The 19,104-nt window shown below is 40.3% G+C and overlaps 1 protein-coding gene across 1 annotated transcript in view; it reads left to right on the top strand.

The window, feature by feature from the left end:
- Window positions 1-1,233: 1,233 nt before the first annotated feature.
- LAMA1 (laminin subunit alpha 1) overlaps window positions 1,234-19,104 on the top strand; it is a 100,779-nt gene continuing 82,908 nt past the window's right edge. Inside the window, exon 1 of the mRNA XM_027650954.1 lies at window positions 1,234-1,317. The gene's annotated coding sequence lies outside the window, so the exon portion shown is untranslated. The remainder of the gene's footprint in view (window positions 1,318-19,104) is intronic.

The following is a 19,104-nucleotide window of genomic DNA, read 5'->3' as shown; positions in this document are numbered from 1 at the left end:
AACTCATAACTCTGAATTATATGATAAGAAATAGCTTTATTATGTATAACATATGTAAATTAACTATTATGTTCCTGACTTTCTTTACCCTGATCAATTAAAAAACTCCAGCCAAACAAGCTGAAGTCTGAATTCTGCAAACAGCTGCCCACAATTTGAAGAATGTACTTGTAGACTAACTCCAGTCACGCAACGCATACAAATGATTATATTTCAAAATATTGTTTCTAATGCAACACCCTACAGAGGAACATGTGTTCCTAAAAAATAAGCAGCATGCATTGTCAAAGGGGATTTGCATTTGAGGGATGTATCTTTTGACTAAAATTCCGCCACCTCAATCAATTTTGGCATACAGTTCTTTTCTCAGGAAAATGTTCATTGCTGCAACTTACTCAAAAAAATCATTGAGTATTGCAGATATGAGCTCTGCCACCTGACAAACCTTACAGCAATAAAGCCTAAGGGGGACGAACTTTCCTGAAACATTGAACAAATGTGTCCATCTTGAAGAAACTCTACAAATTTTTTGCTATGTTTTATGCTAGTTTTGTGAGGTAGCTGATCATTAAAAAGCTGTAAAAATTTCCTACTGGACATGAACTAATGAACCTCGTAGTTTAGCAACTGAGAACTCATTTCGTTTACAAACATAGCTGATTTACTGTCTTTATGTGGAACAGGGGCTTGAAAAATATCATCACGGGAGTGAAGTTTCAAAGGGGATGAAAATTTTACAAGGAAAGCCGCAACAGATAATTTTTTAATTTCTTTATTTTATTTTACTTTTGTTAACACGCGAAAATATCAGCCGTACAGGAAATTTGTACATTGAATTAGCATAGCAATGCTTCCTCACTCCCCACACTTTTACCTTGTTATTTTGCATACTCACCTTTCCCTTCTCCCTCTCCTTGCGAAAAGTTCCAGTTCAGTAACTACAGCTTTCCAGAACTTTTTACTCGCGGGACTCGGGCTCGTCGCACCCCACGCATCTCTCGCAACGCGCAGCCGGGGCTACAAATGCTTCGGGGCCGGTTTTGCGAGGACGGACACTTGCAGTGCGGGTCGCGGGGCACCCTGACCGTGTGGGCTGTGTGTATGGGAAGGGGGGGTGTGTGAGCGAGCCCCCGGTGGGGCGGGCCGGGGCGGGCCGGGCCGGGGGCGGTGGGGGAGGATATAAGGCGGGCTGGCTCAGTAGGACGGGCAGGGTTTCTCCGGCGGGAGCGATGGGCAGCAGTAGGCGGCGGCTGCTCCTGCTGCGGGCACTGCTGGCGGCCTCGCTGCTGTGGGTGCCGGGGCAGGGCCAGCCCCGAGGTGAGCTCAGAGCGGGGCGGGGGTGCGCGGCTCTCGGGGTGCGGGGGTGTGCACTGTGTGCCGCGCAGTGCAATGCAGTGCCTGCGGGGTTTGTCTGCAGCCGCTCGCCACGTCCCAGGGCAGGCTTTCGCCCCCACAGGGCTGGGGGAGCCCCGACGGAGTGCCCTGAGCCCCGTGGGGCAGAGCCAGTGCGGGGGCCGTGTTGGGCTGTAAGGGGAGCCCCGCGATGGAAGGCGGGCTAAGGGTCCGGCAGTGCCGCCCGCCTCGTTGACATACTCTTCCCGACGGCCTCCCCTATCTCCTTTATCCCTATTCTCCCCCATCTCCACGTTTTGCAGCTGCCCTCCCCCACTTTCCTGGAGCCCTTTCTCCTCCCTCGGCGGCGGGGGCCACTCCGCTCGGCCGCCTCCAGGGCCGCCCATTCCCTTTGTGGGAGCCGGGAGACGCTGCGGAGCCGCAGAAACCCGGGGGAGGGGGCGACCCTCCTGGGGCATGGGGGAGGGCTGCGGCGGCCCGGGGGAGTCCCAAGCGCAGCCTCTGTCCCGGCGGGAGACGGGGTCGGAGCCGGGCAGGGGCCGCGGTCCCGCGCTGGGGAAGGAAGGGGAGCCGGCAGCCCCGGGAGATGCCGCACGCTGTCGCTGATGTAAACTAGATTAAGCTCTGTTATAAGGAGTGAGGAGGGATCTAAGCCACTTTCCGGGCATGAGACAGAGGTAACATGAAGATGTAATGAAGATAATTTACGAAAGTTCTCCTCTTCTTTTTTTTTTTCCGCCTTGCACGTGGGCTGGCTGGTGCGCTGCGGCCGCGACACGGGAACGCTCCGCGGCGAGCTCTTCCTCTGCGAATAACTTCATCACACGCACCTTCTTTGTTCGAAGGGCTGTAGTTTGGGTTTTCCTGATGAGACCGGAGTTACCGGCACATCAGCTCGCTCTGTTGCTGGGTTAACAGTAGTTAACTCTGCGCCGTGCTGGGTCGTGATGGGAAGCTCTAGTAGGCACCAGGCGCTCTCACCTTTGGCGTGATTCGGCTCCTGCTGGGGTCCACAGCATAATTTCTGGCGATCCCTGCTCCCTGCACACGAAGTCCTAGCCGCATTAGGTCTCTATTAGAAAAAAAAAAAAAACAACCAAAAAAACGTGAATGGAAAATTATTGGAAGGCATATGTTGTGCAGATGGATGACTTGGTTTTCTTTATGGTGAAGTGTGGTGTTTGAAATATACATAGTGTGGAAGACTAGCATCTGGATGTTTACAGGCTGCAGTAAAAGAGAGTGTTTATTAATATAATTATGTATACAAAACATCTAGGTAAGGAGGACAAAATCAAGCCCAAGTGAATTTTCGAATCCGTGTCTTTCAGCTTGTAAATAAATGTACTTCACCTTGGTTATGAAAATTCAGTCTTATAAACAAATGAAAATCCATACGAAGTGATGCAAAATTTACTTTTCAATTTTTTTGTAAGGTACCATCTTACACACACCAAATAACCTTAATTCAATCTTAACTCCAGTTTGAATATGGATGTTAGCATACAGTTGAAAAAGGTAGGAATTTTCCTGAAGCTGATCGAATATAGGTGACAAGAGTCCATACCTTTTTTTCATAGAACTTTGCAGTGATCTCATTGCAGTAATATGCAACGATCATTGGCTTTTGCAAATAGCTGATATTCCAGCTTTTATATAGCAGCTCACATTGTTATAGACGTCTGGATAAAATGCATATGTCTTATATCAGTGATTGAAGCTACCAATGTATTTGATTGCTTCAAAGCCAAACCTCCTGGGGATGTTTAGATGCATAATTGTATTTTTCTAGTTGAAAGATCAGGTCAGGAGATCATTCTTTCTATGAGATAAGGTTGATAAAATTTTTTTTTCTCAGCATGGGAGCACAGATCCTCCTGAGGAAGCTGTGAGTATCAACCCCCCTGGTGGAGAACTGCCTTACAAAAAACAGAATTCAAGATAACTGATCCTAAAACAATGTGAAGAATGCGATGCAGATTAGAATGGCCATGTTGCTTTTGTAGAAAGTAAATAACTGAAACTCAAACTTGTAAGCATTGTGATGATGTGAAAATACAGGTTGAAGTGAGACTGGAAAGATTTCTCAAGCTGTTGAAAAGAGCACTGGAGAACTTTGGGGAAAAAGTATCTTGACATGCCCATGGAGAGTGCCCTGCTAGAACTCAAAGCATTTCTTGATTTTTCTGTTCAATTCTGCTGCTGTCCTGGCAACACATGAAGAAACTGGTGCATACCATGGCTGCAAGGGTCTGTCAGAAAGTTCTTGAAGTCTGGTCTAAGAAAGAGAAACACACAATATTAAAATCATTGCACTGAACAAATTTGAAAGTTAATGATTGGTTCTTTCAGCCTAAAGATTAATATCTACATAGCTATAAAACTTAGTTGGTATTTTAATTGTAGGTGTTTTGTTAAAGTGTCTCCATCATATTGAAAAGCTGGGTTTGTATTTTTAGGAGTAACTCTTCATGAAGTGTGTATCACTAGCGTTCAGAGTTACTTTACAACCTCAGAAGCAAATAGCCATTTTAGAGGCTCGTTGTAGCAGCTTTGCTCTGCTGCAATGCGTTCTCTTTAAACTGGAGTTAAATGATACACATCTACAAAGCAGAAAGGAAAATCAGTTAATGATCTTGAACATTATTGTCTATATTTCATAAATTTGATTCTGCCACTGTCAGGTGACTTCTATAATTAAAACAAAATCCTGCTACTGTAAGTGTGTGGTAACAGTAACTTTTAAGGCTGTATGTAGTTGTAGACTAAATATTTCCTCAGCTGCATCTCACCTCAAGTTTTTGGAAGCTGGTGCGCTGAAGTAACCTGCTCTGTTGTTCCTGCCTGGGGTTTTGGATAAGTGCTGATGATCAGGGAATTGAATGGGCCCAGGAAGGTGCTCCACTGGGCAGAGCTGAACCACAGGTATTTCACATGCCTGTCAGTTACTTGGGTTTCAGACCTGCCTTGCTTCGAGAATCTGGTTTAGTAAGTATTCTTAGGCTATGACTAATACACAAGTTATGACATTATGGTCAGCAATCACATTTTTTTGCTGAAACATAAGTTATATGGCTTGCTTATAAATCATATTGTTAAAACACTTTCTCAGGAAGTGGCAGATTTATATTAATTGCCTTAGTTTGAGGTGGTTTTAACCCACATCTCCAACTTCTGAATGGAGTTCTGTATTGTCAAGTTGCTGTAACAAGTTCTGCAGGAGAGGAGTGGTGTATGAAATCTCTCCAGACTTCAGTTTGAAACTGAGCTACTGTACAGCTAAGAAGACAAGTTTAATGGGTGTGGAAGGAAAATGGGCAAGGAAAAAAGCTGATGCTGTAGTTTTATCATTAGGGTGCTCAAAATGGAAAGAGAATACAATTGCAGGCCTTCCTTTCTTTTATTCACTTGCTTCAAACAGCAATCGGGCATCTGAATTCAGTAGAAAAACTCCTTTTTATTGTATCAGTGTCTGCTGGTTTTTTTGTTGTTGTTGGCTTGTTTTGTTGGTTTTTTTCTTTAACTGGTTTACTCAAGCCTGGCACCACTGATCTGGATGGCTGTGCATCCCACTTGGTGAAGAAGGACTCTTTGATGCCTTATTCAGGATGGTGAGTTTTATCTTAGAGGTAATGTGCTTTAGTTGCAGGAGTGACATAATTTGACAGGAGTTTGGGTTTTTGTAGATTTGACTGTTAGTCTACAAGCCTAGATAGGTGGATCTTACACTCTTAGTTGCCTCCCTACAACCTCATCCATTCAAAGGTGTTTTGTGCACTGTTATAGTTTCATCTGACACTTTTAAAACTGAGAGCCAGACTTCCAGGATGTACTTGGATGCCCATAAGACTTTGAAGTAAGTTTCCTTAGACTTTCAAGATAAGCTGCATGTTGTACTCCTAAATGCTTTCTGTATAAGAGGAAGAAAATACCAGTACTTCACCATACTGCATCATGGGTTCGTGTATGCTAATGGCTTGAAGAGACCTTGTTTCCATAAGTCTTAAATACCATCTTTTTCCCCAGTATTTGCAACAAAGAGTTAAGTGATGTGGGAAATGGAAAAGTTTCTGTACCCTGGAAAGTTTGTCTTTATTTTTAAATACTTCCCTTAAACTTTTATGAAAGATGTGAATATTGTTTCCTGATAAGAGAACACTAAAAGAAACCTAGAGTCCCTTGAGACCTGTCAAAAACGTAAAGCAGTGCTGTTTAATACTTGCAGTGTGAGGTAGGAGACCAATGAACTAAAAACTTGATGGAAGTCTGAGGTGAAATGACTTTAACATTGTGATAAGGTGCAAGCTTTAATTTTTGGCAAAATTGGGCAGAATGGTATACTTGGCTTAAGTTCCTGCATTTTCCCTGGGTTGGAAATCTTGGTTACAGTGAACCTATATACCCACCCCTTGTGTCTTCAGGGCCACAAAGTGCTTATTAACTGTCTGCACTCTTATCTAACTTGTTGAAATATGTGAGAAGTCTCATGTCCATGCACAAAGGAACACAGGGGAACAAGGTGGGACAACAGCAATAACAAACCCAGAGAAAGGAACCCCTCCCAGATTTGTCCTGTGACAGCCACCAGAGCTTATGGGATGGGGGTGGTGGCAGTCTGCAGGGATGGGAATCATCATGGGATGCAGGGAAAGAACCTTTTTGGGATTGCACAAGGCTTACTTTGGGATGAGTAAAGGAAGGGCCAAAGATGGGGGGGGATCAAGGTGGTTTAAGAAAGAAGTGTGAGGGGTGGTGAGGAGAGGTGAAAGATGCTAAAGGTGGCCAGTTGCCTGTAAACAGATCGCAAATCAGTCTACATGTCTCTCCATACCCTGTGCTTCATCAGTATGTGTCCTGTAATGATGTATCACATCTGTCTTTTTATTAAACTCTGTGTCTTTTGGGTGAGGGAAAAACAGTTGTGTTCTCTGCTGTATGCATGAGACGTAAGTGCCAGCCATTGGGGAGAGCACCACGAGTTACAGGGGTCTGCACATCCCAGGTGCCCGTGGCTGGAGAGTCCAGACTGTGTCCGTTTTGTGTTGGGTTTGTGTGTCAGTGTGCAATTGCCAGCAAACATCAAGTTACACCAGCCAGCAGAGTGAGTGGCTAGGGACACGTGCTCACCTTTACTGTTGACTGGACCTGGCAACGTGGAGCTGCAGCAGCTTGCTCTCTGTTGGGCTACAAGACTTGATACACCCCAGCAACACTGTAGAAGAGGAGATGTAATTCTGGAGCTCTGGACTTTTGTTTTCTGTTTGGTTGTTAAAGCCATAGTGTATTGGAATTTTTTAGATGACTGTCTAGAACAAAGTCAATTTTAGATGATCTGTTTATGATGTCACCACAAACAGAGGCCACATTGCATGTCCTCAGGAATGTTAATTTTGTGGGTACCATTGTGTTAAAATAATAAGGTTCCCTAAATTCATGATAAAAAATATATTTTTAAACTTTTATTAAATAGAAATGAGGCTTGATCCTGTTAAAAGGAATTTGTAGTGTAAAAGGAGTACTGTAAAAAGTAATCTCATCTAGGGGCAAATTTTGCTGATTGAGGCCTGACTTGAGGCTGGGGGAGAGAAAGAAAGAACTGTGAGAAACATAATTTTTTCTGGTGATCTGTGAGGAACATCTTGGATATTCTTTGGGGAAAATGTTGTGCTTGGCATTGATTAGAGTCCTAAATTTAAAATCTGCTTTATTTTTTCCTTCACTTATTATGCAAGAAATCACTAAAAAGCCACAGACTATTTTCTTTTTTGTCAGAGTACAAAGGTATGTAACAGAAAAATCCCATGAAAGCATTCTAAGTAGACTGAAGATTAAGATAAAAAAAATGTTTGTCTGTCGTAAATATTTTTCTCCATTCCCTGAGGGCTTAAAAAATGCATCTCTAGAAGTTCAGGGCTATCAGTGTGGGTTGATCATTGTTGGTATTTGCATCAGTCTTAGAAAGGATCTCCAGGTGGGGTTTACTGCCTTCACCTACTTTTTTTTCTGTCCTGAAGACATCTCTTCCTGACCAAAATGAGGAATCGTGTGTTGGAAAAGTTTTGCAAGACGAAATTGGTTAGGTCAGCTTGCTGGAGTTTTGATTTGTTAGTTGGCATAAACCTTAGGAGCACATCAGCCAAATTTCCCGGGTATTTATGCTTTTAAATACTTAAGTGGTATCTCAGAGGCTGTGTACAGGGCCTTTGGGCACTAGGATATGGGTACAACTCTGGCTTTTGAGATTTGAGGTGAGTGCTTCATGTGCTTGTGGATCAGAGTAAAAAAAGGTCAGGTATATCTGTGTTCACTTTTTTTTTTTTTGTTACTTCTACTATTTAAGGATTTTAATGGTTTCTCAATCATTCTGTCTTTTTAGAGGGGGGGGGGGGAAACTGCTTTTGCCCTGAAATGTAATTATTTTGTGCACAGTTTTTGGTATTAAAAACTATATACATATCAATTTTACAGGAAAAATCAGACTTATCTTATAATAGTCTGAAAATTGGGAAGCACAGAAGTGTAAGACTGTAAAATACCGTTCAGTATGGTAGTTGCAAATAAGTGTAGATGGTTTTACCTGAAAACCTGGTTTATCTGGGGGGTTTTTTTTGTGGTTTTTTGTCTTGGGTTTTGGGGTGGTTTTTTCTTTGTTTTGGTGTTTTGTTTTTTTTAATATCCCTGGGAAATCTCTCTCCTGTAATGGCCGAGGGAGCTTAGAGAGTCATTGGAAGGGAGGCAGGATTCATGGCAGTCACTTTCATCCACTACCCTTTCCACAAGTGGTTCAAGTTTACAGGCTGTGTAAAGTGGCAACTAATGTGAGTTGATTGACTGATGTGACTTGTCTTGTTCTTTCTGGGATTTTTACCAGGCAAGGCTATGAAGATCCCACTGCTGCTTTGTGCAGGCTGAGTAGATTTCAGCCTGTAGCAATCAATTTCTTCTGTTTTATCATCTTCAAATTGCTAGCTTTTGATTCTTTTTTTAACTGTCACTTGATACAGTAACAACTGTCAGAGATATTCCCTAACCAATTCTTTTAGATTAAAGTTTCAGATTTAAAAGTTGTTTTGCCAGAATAATGCAATTCCTTTCTGTGAGCTCATTTATTGTTCTGTGAGATCCAGCCCCCCCCCCCTTGATTCCCGCATGAGATTAAATGTTAAAAAGCTTCTTAAGAAATGAACTTCTCGAAGTGGAAACTTGATTTTCCTCTTGACTCTGCCTGTACTTTTGTTGCTGTTTTGCATCAAAATGACCTTGAAGATAGGCCCATACCTACTGCCTCCTTTATTCTATTTTTATAAGCTTTAATTTGCTGAAAATCCAAGAGGACAGTACAGAACCTATAGGTATAGGTAATTTGAAAGAACTAAATTCTATAGTCTTGATTTGATTATTACATTATTACTTTTTCTTGTAGACCTGATGAAGCAAAAAGATTTTAATAGCAAAATTGTAGCTCTTTGCAAATCAGTGACACAAGTCTTGCTGACTGTAATAAGCCTTGGAATTTAGCCATTGAGCGTAAATGCAAATTGGAGCTAGCATTGATGCTCATTTAGGTTAGTACTGACAGTTTTTATTCAGTTTTTTTAAAGCACAGCTGGCATTTTGCCTTCTGTCACAAAGCTCAAATATGTGTGCAAAGAAATGTTTGTGTGGGAAGGAGAGGAAAAAAAACCTGGTCGCAACAGACACATCCAGCGTTGCTTAATTGTGGTCGAGTACAGCCCTTCCATGGAGCACTGGAGCAGGGATCCAGCTTGTCCCTCACTGTTTATATGGATGCTGGTAGGGTGAGCTTTGCAACCAGGGCAGTGGGCTGAGTGCCTGGGAAGATAGTAGGCTGGGGAGCCTGGCTGCACCCGGTGTTCCTCAGATGCTCCCTACCCAGACAGAGCTACTGTCGGCTAGATGGAGTGGAGCCTGGCCAGTCTTCACTGACTCCTCAGGGTTATTCCAGATCCATCTGAGAGTATCTAGACTGAGTGAATCAATGAGAGTCTAACACAGGCAGTAGGCCTGTGCTTGAAAAAAACAGTTAATCAAATTCCACCTTCCCTGTTTCTAGCTGTTCCTTTACAGAAGTGAGAAATCCAGCTCCTGAAGGTGCTTCACTACTGATAAAACTCTGAACATAGTCCACTGTTTTTTCTTGTTTAGTTTTCATTCAAATGCACGAATAGCTAATGTGTGGGTTTTTTTATTCTGAGTGGCACACCATTCATATATTTTACCCTTCTTTACAGTGCTGCCTTCTTCTTGTATCTTGCACTGTTGTAAGAGGGGAGGGCAGAAAAGGCTTGTAACTGTGCGCTAATGCCTCTGATGATTAGGTTGTTTCTACTTTATTGGCTGAGAAGGGCTAGATAACAGAAGTTTGAAGTGAAGGTTCTTTGAATTGTCAAGATATGTGGAAACCCTGGTTTAAATTAGGGTTGTGAAATATATGCTGTTGAAATTTCTAGGATTCCTTTTACTTACTTTAGTTTATAGTCTCTAAAATGTGTGCTCAATGGCTTCTAGTAGACAACACCCTTTAAAATATGCTGAAGAGATAAAAATTTTGATGGGAAAATGAAGGATCAAATGAACTTCACTGACTTTGGGGGAATTGCTGTGAACTTACATCTATGGAGAGTTACTCATTCCTTCCTTTGTTGCTAACTAATGCATTGGTTTGGTATGTCTTTTTTTACTTGCCCAAGTGGTTCAATTTGCTTTTATGTGGTAATATATCTCATTACAGCATTAAGAGAAAACTTTTTTTCAAATAAAAAGCAAAGCTGCTATGTGTCTCCATGACTTTTTTTACTAGAACTGGATATGTTTTAGGGTTATTTTTGGATATTAGCTATAAATATCACTAAGACTTGATGAGAATTTTAAAAACCGTACCTTTTTTGCTAATGCAAAAATGTGAGCTTGTTACTGAAATTGTTTTTAGACATTTAATATGAATTTTAAGCTAAAACTTACAGGAATAAGTCCTTTTCAGCTCTATCCCAGTTTATCTTCAATGAAGTAGGTTTACAGTGTGTCTGCCAATGTCCTCCAGAGCCTTTACCATTGCCAAAGGCATACAGCAAATGCAGAGTCCCTCTTTGGATGACCCCTTGGGAGTGGTCACACTAGGGACAGCTTAGTTTTGTGGATATTTGATAATATTGTAATGGGGACATTTCTAATTGAAGAAATGATTCTGCAAAGTACAGTGCAGGTTTTCTGTGAGGTGGAGGAGGCTGCCCTTTGCAGGCAGCAGGAAAGAGATGTATGTGACTGGGTAGGGAGCATCAAAATGAATCACATAAGGACAATAGATCTCTCCATAGTCATGAGTTGTAGGATGTGACGTAAAGACAGCAATGAAGCAGTAGGTAGAAATTATGACTGCTAGTGGACAGTTGTATTCAGTGTGTATCTTGGCATGGGTCAGAGATTGCCATGCTGATGTTCAGCTCTTTTTACTATGGGTATTACTGGGCTGCCATGGCTAACAGTGGTAATGGACACATCCAAGTTTGGATGTCGCTGGTAGGCTGAAAATCTTACAGGAATGATAGGAAAAGAGGGTAAGAAGGGGCTCTTTGGTGGTACAGTGGCAGGGCAGAGTTCAGGATGTTTGCCCCAGTGAGGAAAAACCCTTCTGGTATACCACAGAGCAGCAACTGAAGATACAATCTCTTTAAAATTTGAGCAGCCCTCCTTATCCTTTCTGTTCTTTAGGACAAGGGGAAACAAGCTGCCCTCTCTGCAGCTCTGCCTACATTGTTGCTACATTTCGCACAAAAATCAACAAAAAAAGTTTGGAGCGTTTTAGGCAGGATCCAACTATGCCTTGCTATTTTTTTAGTGTCACTGTACCATTGCTGAATTTTAAATTAAACTACTTGAACTCTGCCTGTTAGAATTTTCCTCAAAAATTGTGCTTTGGGCTGAAATGCATAATTCTTGTTTTCAGGCCAAAGGCAAAATAGTTTCAGAACATTTGATTAAAATTCCATGTGGCTGACTGAGTTCTTGTGCATTGATGGCAATATAGAAGAGAACATTTAGAAGTATTCCCCTCCTGCATTTGTTTTTGTGTGCTAAAAATTACACTTTTTCAGGAATTTTTCATGTGTGACACACAAATGCCTTTGAATTTCAGGAAGGCATTTACTGTAAAATAGTAAGAATTTGCAAATGGTGAGCATTTGCATCATAGAAAATGTGCAACAGTTGACTTGGTATTAATGTTTTTAAATAGTTGGAATTTGTGCCCTGTACATTTGTTAAACTGTGTGCCTGGAGAGCAGCAGATGTAAGTAAACAAAGCATGGTGATGTGCAATTTTACTTTGTTGCCTAGAATAAAATGCCTAGGAAAAAAAAAGTATTTTACTTCTTGCAAAGAGCAGAAAGCCACCTCTATAGTATGTTGAACAGTTGGTTACAACTGAAATAAAGAAATCCTAGAGGTTTTTCTCAATTAACTTTTTAAATCAGAGATTGCTAAATCTTGTCAGTAGAGATAAGGGAGTGACCAAGTTTTGCATGTCTTCAGGGTTACACAGTTGCAAATCCTTTCAGATCCGTTCAAGCTGGAGGAAATGTGCTCCCTTCTACCCAGGAAGATCTGGCAGTGATACAAGGCTGTTATGTGCCCTGATAATGGCTTTATGCCTGCTGGAATGAAAACATTTTTCTTCTGTGTCTGAAAACAGGAGAGCTGGTAGTACTGAGGTGCCAAAAACTCTTCAACTTGAAATAGCTTTTGTTCAGTAATAGACAAATTCCACTTAATTTAAACAGCCATTTAACTCCATCTAAAGCAGCTGCATTTTCTAATGTTAGAATAATGCATTTGTATTAAGAAAGTGAAATAAAAATAAACTTTTTCGAAATGGGGAAAGTGAAGGCTACTGAATAATGCTTAAATGCACTAAGTAAAAAATATATTTCAAAATTCCTTTGTAGTACAGTTACTTAGCTCATGATCACAAGGTCATGCCAGCTGACTAAAGGGTATTTGTAAGTGTTTTAACCTTCTTAATGTTTAACGGGAAAAGAAGTAGTAATATTTTGTTTGGTTGTGATACTGAGTCACGGTACCAAAGTGTCTGGGACTACTAAACTTTTGAAATTATTCTCAAGCTCAGGTCTCTTAGATTTCACAAGTGATAAATAGAAATTTAGAATCAGAAGAGAGCTAATAGATACTTGGGTCATAACTTCTTGTCTGTTATAATAAATGATTAGGTGTTAACCTGAAACTTGCACATTTATGTATGTGAATTTAATTGGGATTAAACCGAACAGGACTTTCGTTTACAGGTAGGACTATTGCCTCAGCTTGAAAACTGTTGATAGGAAAGAAGCTGAGGGGGAGATATTATTTATTGAAGGAGTCATAGTAAAAGGTGGTGGTGGGGAAAGTCTACTCTAGACCCAACATCAATAAGAACAAAAATATTTGGTTTTGTTGATTTTGGGACACATCATAAGTGACTAATGACTGAAGTCCTTAGGCTGACATGCCAGTCACATTGCCAGTACCACTGTCATGTTGCTCCAAGCTAATATTGTGCCTTAAGCAGCGCAAAAGCAAAACTGACAAGACACTGAAGTATTTAATAGCTGTGGCCTGTATTTGCTTCAGGTTTGAGTGAAGATCATTCCTAAACGATGACTTAAGAAAAAGGCATTGTAATGCTAAAAGAACGAACGACCCCCAAACCAACAAGCACAATGATGTAGACTCCTCAACAAGTGGGAAAAGCTTTTGGGTGAACAAGAAAGAACTAATTTCATGGTCTAGCAGGTTTGTTGTTCCTTGGCAGCCTGCCCGTCTGTCAACTTTTGGCTCTTTTGCTTTGGTGTAAATGCTGTGGCAATTTCTGGGAAGATTCTTGAACAGGCCAGCAGCATTAAAAAAAAAAAAATCAATACTTGCAAGACATGACTTGATAGAGGAAATATTGATTATACTTTGAAAATGAATGACAGAGTACTCACAAATTACCCATCTTGTCTATTAAGTTGTTCTGTCTGCTGAAAACTGGCATGAAAGCTAGTTTTCTTCTACTCCTTAGTTTGTTCTGATTGAAATAAGCAGCATGTTACTGCCAATACTGAAGGTATTAAACATTTCTGTGGTAGAACTCTTTTATTTATGCTAGGAACTTTAGGGGTTTTTTTTACCTTAGATCCCTAAAATTTATGAAAGTACCAAGACATAATACTTGATACCACATTAAGAGCTGGTGTGTAAGCTATTAAACCTATTGTGTTTGCCAGTGTTTTCTATTCTCAGGCTGTCAAAGATGATATGCACTCCTTTAAGGAACAAGGTAACTCATTTGTAGGAATCTCTGGATGGGGCTGAAAAGCTCTAACTCCTTCAGTGTTAAGCATTTGCACCCTGACTCATGTCTTTGCATCCTTATCCTCTCTACTTGTAATTTAAGTACGTGTGCTGTGACACAGTCTATGTGTGATCTACATCTGTGTTTTCAAGCTGAGCATGCAATGGACTGGAAGGTGGGGCATTGTGAAGCTTGCACCAGCTGACTTGTTAGCATTTAGCTTTATAGTCTAACAGATATTTTTAGTGTTAGTATTCGGCCTAAACTAGTATCTAACCCATCTGTGGTATTAAAAACCTCAGTACTTTGTGTAAGTAAACATTCGTTACTGAGTAACTGAGATGACAAGTTTCAGTTTCTTCTGCAGATGTATTAGTTAGCTTTCCATGTTCTAAACATTTAATCTGGAAGTCTGGGATCTCTTTGTTACAGACAACTTTGTCACGAACTTTTCAGCGACTTCGATAATTCCCTAATTTTAATTTGTGTTCCTGATACTCCTGTTCCCAATACTGCATATTGGGAAACTTAGCATCTTGCAATAACACTAATTGGGCCACAATGCTTTTCTTACTCTTTCTTCACCTTAGTTTTCCATTGCCGTATCTATAGCATGCTTCACATGCTTTGAAATTTAAAATTTTATTAGGCCTCAGGTTTACTGCCCTGTTTTGGAAACGAAAAAACACTTTTTACCTTGTTCAAATTCTGTTACATCAGGGCCATCAACCTGGCCTTGCGCTGGTGTTTGGGAATTTTAAGGAAGACATGCAAGTTATGCCAGACACTTGCTCTTTAACCTTCACAAACTAAATGGAGGGAACTAGTCGTGGGAGAATAGTACAGCTGGTATTCATTCTTGAATGAATAAACTTTTGCCTTTTGTGTTTGCAGTCTGAATTTGACAGAATTTTATTAATTTGTAGTGTTATAACTTTTACTTTGTTAACTTTATTAATTTGTAGTGTTATACTTCAGTACACTTCTGAGCACTGAATGCTAATTAGCACATAATCTAGCCCAAGGCAGACCACAGTAGGCGATAGGCTTTTGCTGCAGTACCCTGTCTGCATTAAGGCTCTTATTAATAATGCTGAATGCACATAAGCAACCACAGAAAATGTTTGGCAGAGAAGCTTTTGCCATTTAGAAGAAGGGCAAGGTTTCATCCTCTGTAGCTTGCTTGTGCTCTAACAGCTTGCAGCGTTCAAGCAGAATGTTTTTGGTAACATTACTTTTGTAATGAGTTTTTTTTTTCTCGTTGTCCTTTTTTTTTTTTTTTTGTTTGTTTTGGTGGTTCACTTGGATTGTTTAAGTGTAGTTTGCAAAAGCATGACTGAATCACAGTTGTAAAATAATCAGCTGATTGTTCTGAAAGCAGGTGTTTTGAGTGTTCAGCAAATGACTGCCAAGTAATCTGTTTTACAGATAACCCGAGCTCATCCCAGGGCCTGATGGGGAGTATACTTCTCTTTCATCACTGACCAGTGTGCAGTACAGCAGACAAGGATCTTTTACTTACCTTAGTGTGCAATGCAAAGTGAACTGTAATATCTTTCAAAAAACCCGCAAAACTTATTTTCATGTGTGTTAGCAAAACTGTGGAGAATTTAAGAAATTCTACTTTAGCTGGTGCTGCTGAGGTCTGAGGAGCCACACTGTTGGAGAAATGCAAACTGCCGATAATTCAGAAGGATAAGTTTAAAAAATTGACTGTGGAAAGATTGAGAGGGTTATTTATCTGGTCTAGAAAAGGGTGTGTGATAAAAGCCTTTCGGGTAAACAAAAGCTGTAATCAAGATCATGGCAGATCCTGAATGCAGCAAAGAAGACTGAAAATTTCTAGCTTTTAAAGTGATAAAGCACTAGAGTAGACTTGTCAGAGGGGTTGAGGAATATCCATCATCGGAAGCTCTTGAGAATAGACAAATTTAGTATGTTCTTACATTGAAACATGATTGAATTATATAAATGTAATCTTCACCAGCTGTATTTCTGTGACACATTAGTCAGCTTTGCTCTACAGTATGAGAAGAATTAGAGAACTGGTTTTAGTAGAAGATAGTCATGGTAGTCATGCTTTCTTCTTAATCTAAAATAATTTAATCTAAACATTGCAAATTATAGTTTGCAGAGATTTTGCTAAAAACTCTCCAATGTACCCCTTAGTTCCTGTGAACTTGGTGTTGTGCTAGCAGAAATTTTCCTCTTTGGAGAGCTACAGAAAAAGGAGTGATCATCTTTCAAAATAAATTCTAACTAGTGACTTGCTACATCAGCCTATTGTGTAAGTTGTGGTGAAGTTTTCAGCTTTTCAAATGGGTTTAGTGCTGCAGCTAACACATTTTTAGGCAATGTCTCCACAAAGTGGATTATAAGGCAGGTTGAGTGTTATACCCCATATTTCTTGCTGACTCTTAAGAACAGGGAATTAGTGCCTTAATTCCCATAGAAGTTAGCAATTTCAGCCCATTCGTTTGAAGGAAGTCAGCCTAGATATTTGATGTGGTGACGGGATAGGATTCTGATGAAAGTGTATAGAAAAGGTTAAGCTAGGGAATGTTGCTAGTAAAATATAATGAGGGTAAATCTGTTGAGCGGGCTAGGAATCTGAACCCAAGCCTGATAGTTCCAGGGCTTTCATTTAGTGAAGTCATTTAATCCAAAACTTGGTAAGACAGAACAACTAAAACAAGTCTGTGCTATTGAAAACTTCCTGAGAATGTTATAAAGAATGTGATCTCAACTTCTGCAGTGTAATACTATTACATATTTTATACATTCTAATAATGTGACATTTTATTACATTTTGTCCTTAGTCCTTTCTGTTTTCCTGAAGTGCATCAAACTATTCTGAACAACTATCACTGTGTCCTCTGTAAATGTTTTCAGTAAATGAGGAATCAATTGCTTGAGAGCAAACTTCAACACTGCCTGCTTGTTATGAACTACTGATTGCCTTAACATTTTTAAAAACGCAAACTTGCAAATGAGATAAGACCCCTTCAAGTATTTCTGTGTTCTGAGAAATGACACAATAAAAAGCTCACTGTTACTGCACACATCAGCTCTTTGTTTTTTAAGTCAGATCTACTTAGTTCACTTGCAGATTACTGCTTTGTTACGCTCAGCACTAAAAAGCCAAAATACTTGAAATCAGGCTGTTGCATTGCTGAATGTCTCAGTAGAGTTGGTTACTGAAGTCTGGTTTGGAGTCTTCATTGTATACACTGATGAACAATCGAGAAAACATCACCTTCTGGACTGAGTTTGTGGCTTGCTTTGTGTATCTCTTGTGTTCATTTCCCATCAGTTTTTGTCTTCTTTAAAAAAGCAAACAAACTCCAAAAAAAACCCAAAAAACACCTCTGTAATTTATTCAGCTTCTAAGGAATATCAGACAGATCAGTGAATCTGGGTTCAGGAGGAAGCTGTTTTAAATGTAGTGTTTCTGTAAAGATATTATCATCTTTATTGTGCTTATTAAACATATGTGCTGATATAGTGAAGCCTGTATAAAGCAGAACATGCATCCTTCTGTTTTTACAACTGTGTTTGTAAAAGAAATTATTTTAATCAGCTATGCCTCTGCTAGGAAGATTGTTATTCTGGGGACTGTATTGCTTTTTCTACATGCCATCTGTGTAAAGTATTTTCAACCTCTGTCACATTGTGAGAATCCATACAGTCAAACATGGTCAAAAACACAGGTAATGCATGGATTTTATCAAAATGCACAAATCCACTTCTATTCTACCCAAAACAGAACAGTGATGAAATACTATTAATTTCCTAAGTGAAAAAATCATTAATCAGAAAATGGAAGTGGGGTTTCATGCAAATCCAGCTGTACAGAATGCAACCAAGGGTCCTGATCTGAATTCTTCAATATAAGGAAGAGAAAAAATAAATGGCACACAAGTGCATATGGTTTCCATATTTGCATTAGTGATGTGTATGTGCTGTGGACTGAGCATGGAGAGTAAGTCTAATGTCTTTGGAGTGCATGGATGTTGCTGTACATGGACAGGATATCAGAGCTAGAGAAAATGGTCAACAAGTCCATAAGTACATAAGTACTAAGGAATTGATCTCTTCATGTACAGTAGATCAGATGTATCCAGAATGAGGCAACAGATATGCACTGGTCACAGCTGGAGATGCCAGAACCCTGGAAATGTCCCTAATCCTTGAAATGCTTCTTGGTGAAAACTTCAGGGGTGCTTGGTAGTCTGTATCTGTAACAAAGTAAAAACTTACAAACCCACAAAGAAATAAATTGAGTCTCCAGGCAAAAGATGATGGTACTTACATCTGCAAGGAGGAGCTTTTGAGGACTTCTGTAGAACCTGATTTAAAGTAGAATAATTCTTAAAGAAGTGCAAGTGGTATGGTCGACCATTACCTTAACAATAGAGAGATAGCTGTCCTGGCTGCAGCCGTCCTTTACTTAGGCACTGATGTGTATCAATCCATGATGACTTATCTGAATTGTCAGCACTTTGAATCTGCCCCAGTAAGCTTCGTGCTCCAACTGTCCCCATTCATTCTGAAGAACTGGAGTCAATAGGCATGTTGAAGCCCATAAAATAGTAGTTGACTGCCTCATCTACCTTAAAGCTCTTTGCCCATCTTCCTTTTCCCTGGCATACTGCATGCTGACCACCTGTTCATCATCTAATACATTACACCTGGCTTCATTATGAACAAGCCTTTTCCCTGACGTTTGGTGAGATATTAATGCGACGTCCTTCACCATAAGGTCTACCTGCTGAGCTATGCATACAACAAATCCATCCAGCCTTTGAATTATTCCTTATTGGTGTTTCTTGAAGAAATGAACATTGTGGAATGTGAATGTGACAAATTCTGCCATATCCATATTGCAGATCACCTTATTATGGATGTGATTCCCTCTGCTTTTTCTGAGCTTGGGCTGTTTTGCCTTTCCTGTAGGAAAACTCTGAATGACATAGTTCTGACAGTACCAACTCAGCTTTTCAGTTCTCCTCTACTGAGTTTTAGTCACACATCTGTCTAAAACCAAGTCCTTACAAAATAGAGCAACTTACTTGAACATCTAATTGAAACGTGGTTGGCTTTTGTGCTGAGCTGTAGCGAACCGATTGCTATTCTTTCTCAAGGTCAAATTAGCATCTATACACTTCAATTTCTGGCATTGGGAGGTATGTGAATCTCTGGGGCAAATGAGCAGCAGAGTAGGTGGGAACAAAATCGAGTTAAAGAGTTCACCTTACCATGAAAAGAACTGGCTAGCAGTTAGAAGTGAATGAGCTGGATTTAAAAATTCTTCCAACTCTTCTCAGGACCACTACAGTCTCTTGCAAAATGCTGAACTGAAATTCCCAAACAGAGTTGGGCCCAACGGTGGAAACACAAAG

This window comes from Corapipo altera, unplaced genomic scaffold (genome assembly GCF_003945725.1).
Source record: "Corapipo altera isolate COAL_440 unplaced genomic scaffold, ASM394572v1 24, whole genome shotgun sequence".
Lineage (NCBI taxonomy): Eukaryota > Metazoa > Chordata > Aves > Passeriformes > Pipridae > Corapipo > Corapipo altera.
The sequence above is the reverse complement of the archived record's forward strand: the minus strand, read 5'-3'. Positions and strand labels throughout refer to the sequence as shown.